Below are 12,085 nucleotides of genomic sequence, written 5' to 3' on the forward strand. Positions count from 1 at the left end.
TACCAAAACCTATGGGATGCAGCCAAAGCAGTTTTAAGGCAAAAATTTGTATCATTGAGTGTATATATTAACAAATTAGAAAGGGCAGAGGTTAATGATTTGGGCATGCAACTTAAAAAACTAGAAAATGAACAAATTAAAAACCCCAGATGAAAACTAAATTAGAAATACTAAAAACCAAAGGAGAAATTAATAAAATTGAAAGTAAAAGAACTATTGAATTAATAAGACTATTATATGAATTAATAAATAAGACTGGTATTTTGAAAAAACAGATAAAATAGACAAAGTACTGGTAAATCTAATAAGAAAAAGGAAAGAGGAAAATCAAATTAACAGTATCAAAGATGAAAAGGAAGATCTCACCTCTAATGAAGAGGAAATTACGGCAATCATTAAAAACTATTTTGCTCAATTACATGGCAATAAATATAGCAATCTAGGTGATATGGATGAATATTTATAAAAATATAAATTGCCTAGATTAATAGCAGAAGCAGTAGAATACTTAAATAAGGCAATATCAGAAAAAGAAATTGAACAAGCCATCAAAGAGCTCCCTAAGAAAAAATCACCAGGGCCTAATGGATTCACAAGTGAATTCTTTTTTTTTTTTATAGGCAATGGGGGTCAAGTGACTTGCCCAGGGTCACACAGCTGGGAAGTGTCTGAGGCTGGATTTGAACCTAGGACCTCCCATCTCTAGGTCTGACTCTCAATCCACTGAGCTACCCAGCTGCCCCCGACAAGTGAATTCTATCAAACCTTCAAAGAGCAACTAATCCCAACAATATACAAATTATTTGACATAATAAACAAAGAAGGAGCTCTACCAAATTCCTTTTATAACATAAATATGGTACTGATTCCAAAGCCAGGCATACCAAAAACAGAGAAAGAAAACTACAGACCAGTCTCCCTAATTAACATAAATGCAAAAATCTTAAATAGAATCATAGCAAAAAGACTCCAGTAAGTGATCATGAGGGTTATCCATCATGATCAGGTGGGATTTATACCAGGAATGCAAGGGTGGTTCAACATCCACATAATTGACTATATCAACAAGCTAACAAACAAAAATCACATGATTATCTCAATAGATGCTGAAAAAGCATTTGACAAAATACAACACCCATTCCTATTGAAAACACTAGAAAGCTTAGAAATAGAAGGACCTTTCCTAAAAATAATAAATAGTATATATCTAAAACCATCAATAAGCATCATATGCAATGGGGATAAATTAGAAGCTTTCCTAATAACATCAGGCATGAAACAAGGATGTCCATTATCACCTCTATTATTTAACATTGAACTAGAACCACTAGAATTAGAGAAGAAAAAGAATTTGGAGGTATTATAATAGGCAATGAGGAGTCTACTTAAAAAATCCTAGAGAATCAACTAAGAAGCTTGTAGAAATAATCAACAACTTTAGCAAAGTTGCATGATACAAAATAAATGCACATAAATCATCAGCATTTCTATATATTTCCAACACATCACAACAGTAAGAGGTAGAAAGAGAAACACCATTTAAAATTACCCTAGACAATATAAAATACTTAGGAATCTATCTACCAAAACAAACACAGGAATTATATGAACACAACTACGAAACACTTTCCAAACAATTAAAACTAATTTAATTAATAAAAACTAATTATAAACTAAGATCTAAAAAATTGGAAAAACATTGATTACTCATGGATAGGATGAGCTAACATAATAAAAATGACCATTCTACCCAAATTAATTTACTTATTTAGTGCCATACCTACCAAACTACCAAGAAACTTTTTTAGAGAATTACAAAAAACTATAACAAAGTTCATTTGGAAGAACAAAAGATCAAGAATATTAAGGGAAATAATGAAAAAAAACGTGAAGGAAAGTGGCCTAGCAGTACCAGATATTAAACTATATTATAAAGCTTCGGTCATCAAAACAATATGGTACTAGATCAGAGACATAAGAAAGGATAAGTGGAATAGACTTAAGGTAAGTGAATTCAACAAGACAGTCTATGATCAACCCAAAGAGCCCAAATTTTGGGACAAAAATCCACTATTTGACAGAAACTGCTAGGAAAATTGGAAAACAATATGGGAGAGATTAGGTTTGGATCACCATCTCACACCCTACACCATGATAAATTCAGAGTGGGTGAATAACTTGAATATAAAGAAGGAAACTACAAGAAAATTAGGAGAGCACAGTATACTTGTCAGATCTATGGGAAAGGAAAGATTTTAAAACCAAGCAAGAGTTAGAAAAAATTATAAATGTAAAATAAATAATTTTGAATACATTAAGTTAAAAAGTTTTTGTACAAACAAAAATAATGCAACCAAAATCAGAAGGAAAACATTAAACTGGGAAAAAATCTTTATAACAAAAAACTCTGACAAAGGTCTAATTACTCAAATATACAAGGAGCTAAATCAATTGTACAAAAAAAATCATGCCATTTTCCAATTGATAAATGGGTAAGGGACATGAATAGGCAATTTTGAAAGAAATCAAAACTATCAATAAGCACATAAGAGTGTTCTAAATCTCTAATAATTAGAGAAATGCAAATGAAAACAACTTTGAGGTATCCTCTCACATCCAGCAGACTGGTTAAAATGACAGCAGGTGAGAGTAATGAATGTTGGAGGGGATGTGGAAAAATTGGGACATTAATGCACTGCTGGTGGGGTTATGAATTGATCCGACCATTCTGGATGGCAATTTGGAACTAAAGAGAGCTAAAAGAATGCCTACCTTTTGATCCAGCCATACCATTGCTGGGTTTGTACCCCAAAGAGATCATAGGGAAAAAGACATGTACAAAAATATTTAAAGATGCAATCTTTGTGGTGGCAAAAAACTGGAAAACAAGGGTATGCCCATCAATTGGGGAATGGCTGAACAAATTGTGGTATATGCTGGTGATAGAATACTATTGTGCTCAAAGGAATAATAAGTTGGAGGAATTCCATGTGAACTGGAATGACCTCCAGGAATTGATGCAGAGTGAAAGGAGCAGAACCAGGAGAACATTATACACAGAGACTGATACACTGTGGTAAAATTGAATTTAATGGACTTTTGTACTAGCAGCAATGCAATGACTCAGGACAATTCTGAGGGATTTATGGAAAAGAATGCTACCCACATTCAGAGGAAGAACTACAGGAGTGGAAACACAGAAGAAAAACAACTGCTTGAACATATGGGTTGATGTAGGCAAGATTTTGGATGTAGACTCTTAATGACCACCTTAGAACAATTATCAATAATATGGAAATAGGTCTTGTTAGATGACACATGAAGAAACCAGTGGAAATGCACGATGGCTACAGGGGAGTTTGGAGGGTAGGGGGAGAGAGAGTAAGAACATGAATCATGTAACCATGGAAAAATTTTTCTAAAAAATAAAAAAAAATAAAGAAATAAAACAGAGTTCATTATCTCCTTTCCCTCACAATTCATCCCTACTTCCACCTTATTACAACCTTTTCTATTTCTATTGAAGGCCCTGCCATTTTTTCAGGCACTCAGGTTTTCATCACTGTCTCCTTAGCTCCTACCTCCTCATCACTTCAGTTAGCCATCAGTGGTCCACTCTTATGAATCCTACTTCCACAAATTCCCTTGACCCTATCCCCTTCTTTTCTAATTTCAAGGCCACCACCTTAACACAGTCTCCCCATTCCTTTTCCCCCAAACAATTATAATAGTTTACCTCAACTAAAACTATTTCTCCCCTTTAAGGGGAAATTCAAATTTCTTTCTTTGGTATTATATTTTCTCACAACCTGACCCCAACTTACTTTCCTAGTACTGTTATGAAGTACTCCTCTTCATGCATTCTCATGTATTCTGTGATCTAGCCAATTATCCTTGTTCTCTTGTAGACACAACAATTCAAATCCTGTCTCTGTTCCTTTTGCACTGGCTATTTACCCATGCTTAGAATACACCATCTCTTCATTTCTTCTAAGCCTCTAGTTTCCTTTAGTTTGGCTCTCATGTGATATAGCCAGTTATTAAAGCTCCTCCACCCTCCTCCACCAAATTGCCTTGCATTTATTTGTTTACACTATGGTCACATGTGTACTTACTGTCTCCCCCTAAATAGAATATAAACTGCTTGAGGGTAGAGGCTATCATTTTATCTGATTTCCCTAGCATCTATTCAAGTGATTAGGATAAGTGCTCAATGATTGAACAAAGATTAAAAAAATCTTTAAAAGACAATCGAGGGGCAGATCCATGTTAAAATAGGGGAGCTCTTGACTTTGATCAAAAGAAGTCATGAGTTATTTCAAAGGCAAAGGGGAAAAAGAGGTGGGAATAGGTAGGCTATAGTATATTGCCAACAATGACTTGTTTAGGAAAAAAGGGTTTTACAGATATCATTCAGAGAATGCATAACTGAAAGTGGAGATGGGCAATCTGGAGGCAGGAGATAGACAAAGGATGCCCACCACTTTAGTGTTGCACTGGTGCCAACCAACAGGTGAATATATGGGATGATCTAGACATAAAGGGAGATAGCATAAGCAAATTAGAAGAACAAGGATCATATTACCCATCAGATTCATGGATAGAAGAAGAATTTATGAATAAACAAGAGATAGAAAGCATTATGAGATGGAAAATTGTGAATTTTGAATACAGTAAATCAACCCAAAAGTTTTTGTACAAACAAAACTAATGTAGTCAATATTGGAGAAAATGAATGACTAAGCGAGGAAGGAGTTTTTATAGACAGTTTTCTGATAGAGGTCCCATGTCTGAAATGTATATAGAACTTTTGTCAAATTTATAGGAATGTAGGCCATTCCTCAGCTTATAGATGGTCAAAAGATATGAACAGAGAGTTTTTGGATGAAGAAATAAAATCTTTATAAAACTGTGTGAAAAAGTGCTCTGAATCATTGTTTGGAGAGGTGTAAATCAGGGCATAACATTTCATACCTGTCGAGTTGACTAGAATGATGGAGGGGCAGGGTAACAGATGTAATTGGAGATGTGGAAGGGCAGGGACAATGTTGTACTGTTGGTGAAACTATGAATTGATCCAACCATTTTGGAAAACAGTCTGGAATTATGTCCAAGAAGTTATAGAACTGTGTGTACCTTTTGACCCTGCAATACCACTATTAGGTTTATTTCCTAACATGATTAAGAAAAAAGGAGAGGAACTTATTATGTTCTAAAGTATTTACAGTGACTCTTTTTGTTGTGGCAGGGAAATGGAAATAGAGGGGATGTCTATCAGTTGGGGAATGGCTAGGCAAGTTGTAGCATGTGGTTGTGATGGGTTGCTGCTATGCCATGGGAAATGACAAAACAGGTTAATTTTAAAAATAAATATGGAAGGACCTATATAAAGTTATGAAGAATGAACAAGTAGAGCTGAGAGAATATTATGTACAGAAACAGAAATTTGTTTGAAGAACGATTTATGTCCACCTGCAGATAAAAATCTGAAAAATAAAATAGGCAAGTCATAGTTTTATATATACACCTATCATTTGTCTAGTCATGCCTTCTCTAATGGGGAGAAAGAGGAAGGGAGGAAGTTACATGGGGTATTTTGATGTAACAAATAACTTTAAATTAGAGGGAAAAAAAAGAAGAAGGCTACTCATCGCTGAAAACCTGTCAAGGGTAGTAGTACATGGGAATGTGTACAATAACCCTTATGTATGCAGCCTCAAGACTGGCCCTAATCAGCAAAACATAGAATTTTGAAAGTGAATAAGAGTTTGGTGGAGAGCATCTAATCTATTACTATTTTTTAATAAATTGTAAGCTCCTTGAGGGCTGAGACTATTTCACTATTTCTGTTTTTGTTTTTTAATTCCAGTGTTAAGTACAGTGCCTGGTACATAATAAGCACTTTATAAATGTTTATTAATCGATTCTTTGTAGCTTTCTTTTTGAAATAAAAAAATTACCATTTACCAAATTCATCACAATCTTACCAAAATCTAAATTTACTATTAAGAAACTCAATAACCCACTTCAGAGCCAAAAACTCTAATTTGACATAACAAGTGTTGGTATCAAAACAATGCATAGGATCATAGATTTCAGCTAAGAAGACTCTTAGAGTTTATCTGACACAATCCTCTCATTTTAAAGATGAGATGACTAGGGACCAAAGAGATCATCATATCGCACAGGTGGTAGATCTCAGATTTAGATTTTGAATGCTGGTTCTCTAAATCCAAACACAAGGTTCCTTCAGGTGAACATACTGCCTTTGACAGTCATTGCTCTCTTGGCTCCCAAGTCCTCTAAGTGTCCAATTTAGTGGGACATTGATAAGTGTGTAATACAATGGGTCCTTCTGGACAGGTATGGGTGAACTCTGGTGTATATTTAAAATATCATCTGAGGATGAGAAATTAGCATGAACTTTTTCCATTTCTCATCACAAAGATTTCCAAATGATTCCAGAACGTCTATGCCAGATTGTACCTTTTCCTATCATTTTTAGTTTCTCTCAACATAGTGAGTGAAATCAATGAAAGGTTTAACTGATAAGTAACAGGTGAATAAAATGACTGGATGTGGGGACCAGGTGATCAAGGGTAAAAACCACCATTACAGCCACACACAGAAAGTCAGCTTACTAAAGAGAACAGCTCCTTGTAAGTGAGTAAAAGTAAAAGAGAGGGAGAGAGGGAAAAAATAGAGAGAAATAAATAGAGCAAATGCCTGAAAGACTAGGAGGGACACTGAGTAAGTGAGACACAAAGCACACAGAGATTGTACCTAGGTCTATCATTTATTATGGCAAAGAGAAAAGTTTTTATAGAAAATACAGTATAAGTATTACATCATTCTTAAGGGTATAACTTTCTGACAGACAATTGTTTATGAAAAGACTTTACCCAAAACATTTCTAAGGCATTTCTACAAACCCATGCAATTGAGAAATATTGACAATAACTTGGGGATTTACAGGAATCAGGAGGAAAGAGAGTCTGGGTCATTTGGTCATGGCATTACAGAAGCTTCTTTGGTCATCAAAATAATGAACAGCTTCAAGAATTATTATGAAGGCTTTTCAGGAGATGTCTTTATTTGGATTACAATACTTTTTGAGTTAATGTTTTCAGATCCTGGCCCTTCCATGGAATGCTAGGCAAACTCTTAAGTATGTCTTTTATGGATACTTTTCCTCAGTGGATCTAATTTGTCTTTAGGTTCCTTCATATATTCTCACAGTTTAACAACAATGATAAAGTTTTGTCTTGTTTTCCCACAAATTTGAATTATCCACTACCAACTCCTTGAAAAGTCTTTTGCTCTTGAAAATTCCTTGAATGTTGCCAGGTGACAGGAACAATCGTTTTTTGGGTCATTGCTCACTCTCTGTGGAGAAACTTTGTTACAATCCACATATTTAACAGAAGATCAGCAATGGAAAGAACATTGGTCCTGGAGTGAGAGAGATTTAAGAGTTCAAATTCCTCTTCTGATGCTCACTAATTATTTGGGGTAAATAATTTTCCTTCTTTAGGTCTCAATTTCCTCATTTGTAAAACAGCTTTCAGATCTATAATTCTGTGATTCCAGTACTGAATGGACACTGTATCTGGATGAGCTTTTCTGGAGCTATTTTTGAAATGGGATACCTCAATCTCTGATTCCTATGGAAGTAGTAATGAGGTTTAAAAAAGTTGTTTTTAACCTTTACCTTTTGTCTTGGAATCAATACTAGTCATTTGTTACAAGGCAGAGGAGTGATAAGGCCTAAGCAATGGAGATTAAGTGACTTATTTAGGGTCACATAGCTAAGAAATGTCTGAAGCCAGATCTGAACCTAGAACCATATTCAGACCTGGATCTCTATCCACTGACCCACCTAATAATTACCCCTAACAATGAGCTTTCAATGTGATTACCTGGAACTTAGCCTCCATGCTTCCCAGCAATCTCTAACTCAGGCTACCTATTTTCTGGCCAACACCATCATTTCTTCCTTACTAGAACCTTGAACCCTCCTTGTCGGTTCCTCTTTTTATGCTATTCCTCCATTAGAATATAACCTCATTCAGGGCAGGGACTATCTTGCTTGCTTTTATTTATATCTCCTGAACTTAACATAATGCCTGGTACATTTTGGGGAAATTTCATTTCAGTCTTGTCTGACTCTTTGTGATCCCATTTGGGGTTTTCATGACAAACATACTGGAATGGTTTGTTATTTCCTTTTCCAATTCATTTTTACAAATGAGGAAACAGAGACAAACAAGGTAAAGTGACTTGCCCAGAGTCACAGAGCTAGGAAATATCTGAGAATGGATTCGAACACAGGTCGATGAGCCTTCTTGATTCAAAGGTCAGTGCTCTATCCACTGTATACCTATTTGCTCCATCAAGCACATAGTTAATAAATGTTCTGTCTTCTAATTTATCTAACACTTTCTTTGCCTTTTTTCATGGTCTTTGAATGTCTTTCCTAACATAAATCATGTAGATGACCAGTATATCCATCTAGTTCATTTCGCCAGCCAACCACCTTTTCCCAAACCAGAGAACAATGACAGATATTGATGAAAGCCTGAAAAGCATGAATTCCTAATGGAAAAATCCAATTAGGCATGCACAAAGTCCTCTTCCTCTCTTCCTGTCTGGGAAATTGATATCATTCACTATACAAGTCCATCACTGAGAACCACTGGCTGCCCAGTCAATCTGGAACTCACAGCACAGTATTCTGGTTCACCTTAGTTTCTGTCTTCTCTGGCAACATCACTATAAAGAATAGAGGCCCATTGAGGAAGAGATCACCAAAGGAACTTGTCATTCTTCTAAAGGGTAGAACCAGAAATGTCTAATTTTAGTGATTTGGAGACTTAAAGACTTGGAGGTTTTCTGATGATGCTTTTGAGATTTCTTTTGATTCTAGAGGTCTTCAGCTCAGCATGGGCAATTTTCTTAGACTACTCTCTAAAGGTCAGGAATCAATAAATAGGATTTGTGCATTACTCTATAACATACATCCTATTCACTCAGTGACAACCTTCTAGTCAGTGAAAATGCCCAGAGATGAGAGATAGAATGTCTTATGTGACTTAACTGCATTTTGCATCATCATTATCATAACTAGCATTTATATAGCTCTTTAATGTTTACAAGATACTTTATAAATGTTATCTCTTTTTGTTCTTATAACTCTGGGGAGATAGATACTATTATTATTATTCCCATTTTACGCATGAGAAAACTGAAGCAGACAGGACATATATTTTGCTAAGGATCACATAGAGGGTTAAGTGTCTGAAAACCAGATTTCAATCTCAGATCTTTCTGACTTTAGATTTAATTCTCTATCTACTGTTCTACTTAGATGCCTAAGAAGATAGCTTGGCCTTTTAAACTGTGCTTTTCTGGTGCTGTTCTTGAAATGAGACAATTCAATCTCTGGTTCCTGTGGGAGGAGTAGTCTTCCCCCTTATTCTGCTTCTCAATAGACTTGTCTTGAATTCTTACATTTCAATTTTGGTGACATGGTGTAGCTTCTGCTAAAGCCTTGGTCACCCATTTATGAGATGTCTTAAAGCTAGTTTAGTTTTGCTTTTTCCTGAATTGGCCTTGATCTATCATTTTAAAATTTTATTCATTTATTTTTTAGAATATTTTTCCATGTTTACATGATTCATTTTCTTTCCCTCCTCTTTTCTCTCCCCCCCTCCCAGAGTGGACAACTGGGTTGTACAAATGTTGTCACTTGATACCTATACCTATATTCATATTATTCATTTTTCTATAGAGCGATTTTTCAAAGCCTAAACCCAAATCATATATCCATATATACTCATGATAAGTGATGTCATGTTTTGCTTTTGCATTTCTACTTTTGTAGTTCTTTCTCTCAATGTGGATAGCATTCTTTTACATAAGTCCTTCAGGAGTGTCCTGGCTTGTTGCATTGCTACTAGTTGCAATGACCTTCATCTATCTATTAACTTCATCTTGAATATCATTACTACATATAGCAACTCATGACACTCAAATACTGTACACTGTTAGTATAAAGGCTGTTTTGTCACAATAAGCATTACCATATGCCCCAATTTGTCATGCTGAGGATCACATTTTCGGTTATTTGTCTCAAGCCAAGACTGTCCACTAGCTTTGACTTTGACTACCAACCACTGAAACAGCTTTTCTCCATGTAAATAAAACAGAATTGGAAGGCTCTTCTCACTCATGTTGAGTTGAACAAAGACTTCCAGCAGTCCCTGTAGCTCCAGATTATCCTCCTACTTTCAGAAAATACTCTAAAATTATAACCTCTGGATGTTAAATTTTCAGAAAGATGAGGTCAAAAATGGGTCCCTCGAGGCAGTCCATGCATGTCCTCCATTTCCTCATGTCTAATTATAGACTATAGTTAAAAGTCAGGGGCCTTTCAATTTGGCACTGCTCTGATGCTTATTCGTGGGGTTCTCTGGGATAACAAAAGTTTGTGTAGGTGTATTTCATTTGTATACCCTTCAAGATCCTCATGGGAGGCCCTCCTCAATTGCCTCATTTGCAATAACTCTTGACTTTCCAATTAGCATTTTCATTTCATTCTGCAAGAAGGAATTCCCACACATTTTCATGAATGGAAAGCCCCTATCATTTCCTCTCCCTTCCCTTCTCAGCAGATAGTTTATATAATATATTGCTTTACATAGGCCAAAATAAAAAAATAAAACAAAAAACATAACCGAAGGCTATTCTATTACTTGAACAGACTTTGGTTCTTCATACTTAGTCATACTTAATTGTTCTTTTCAGGGTAAATTCTTCATTGGGAGACCTCTGAAGAAAGAGAATGTGGGAGTAAGCTTAGCATGGCTTCAATAGCATCATGGTACCTTCCTACGTTCTGACATGTCCCCATTTACAAAGTTAGAGAATGTTTTTTTGCCAAATCTCCTTGCTTCTATCTTTACAACATATTTCACATGCACCCCCTTCTCTCCACTTATGCAATCACAATCCTACTCCAGGCTCTCATCAACTCTCACCTCAACAGTTTCAAGAGACTTCTAACCAGTTTCCTTGCCTCAAGAATCCCCCTTCCTCCATTCCATCTTTCACTCAACTGCCAAGGTGATTTGATAAAAGTATAGTCTAACCAGGTTGCCCTCTCTCTTGCTCAGTGAGCTATAGTGGCTCATTATTACCTCAGAGATCAATAATAAACTGCTTTAGTATTTAAGGTTCTTCATAACCTGGCCCATTTCTACTTTTCTAGGCTTTTCTCAATGCATTGGACTTTCCTCAGTGCAATTCCTTGAACATGACTCTCCATCCCATAACTCTAAGGCATTATTTTGTCTGTTCTCCAAAATTCCTGGAATATTGTATCTTCTTCAGTTGCTGTCTTAGTTCATCTAGCTCCCTCTAAGACCCCCTAAGACCCAGCTTAAAGCCTACCTATTCCATGAGGTCTTTCTCAGTCCCCTCCACAACAAATTCCTTCCTCCTTTCCTCTCTCAGAAGACCTTCCATCTCTCTATTCTGTATACATAATGAATGTAGCTTGTTTATTTATTGTTCCCCTCATTAGAATATAAGCTCTTAAAGTGAAAATAATATCCCTCTTTGCCTTTTGTTTAGTGCTTACCAAAGTTCTGGCATAAAGTGCTTAAAAATGCTTTTTGCTTTGACTTAACTCTTTGTCATAGAAGAGATCATTATGCCATATATTTGCTTTCCTGTAGCTATCTAGTGAGCAGTTATGTGGCACAATAGATTGAGTGCTGGCCCTGGAGTTAAAATCTGGTTTCAGATACTTATTAGCTGTGTGACCCTAGACAAGTCACTTAACCCCGTTTGTCTCAATTTCTTCATCTGTCAAATGAGCCTGAAGAAGAAAATGGCAAATCACTCCTATATCTTTTCCAAGAAAACCCCTAATGGAGTCAGGGAGAGTCCAAACCAACTGAAATGATGAAACAACAACATTTATTTGGTACCTTGCCTATAAACTTTGAACTCCAATATAGCAGGATTTGGAATTATATCATCCTAGTTAGAATCATAGCTCTACTCTAAAACTACCTATGTG

Source organism: Gracilinanus agilis, chromosome 1, assembly GCF_016433145.1.
Source record: "Gracilinanus agilis isolate LMUSP501 chromosome 1, AgileGrace, whole genome shotgun sequence".
Classification (NCBI taxonomy): domain Eukaryota; kingdom Metazoa; phylum Chordata; class Mammalia; order Didelphimorphia; family Didelphidae; genus Gracilinanus; species Gracilinanus agilis.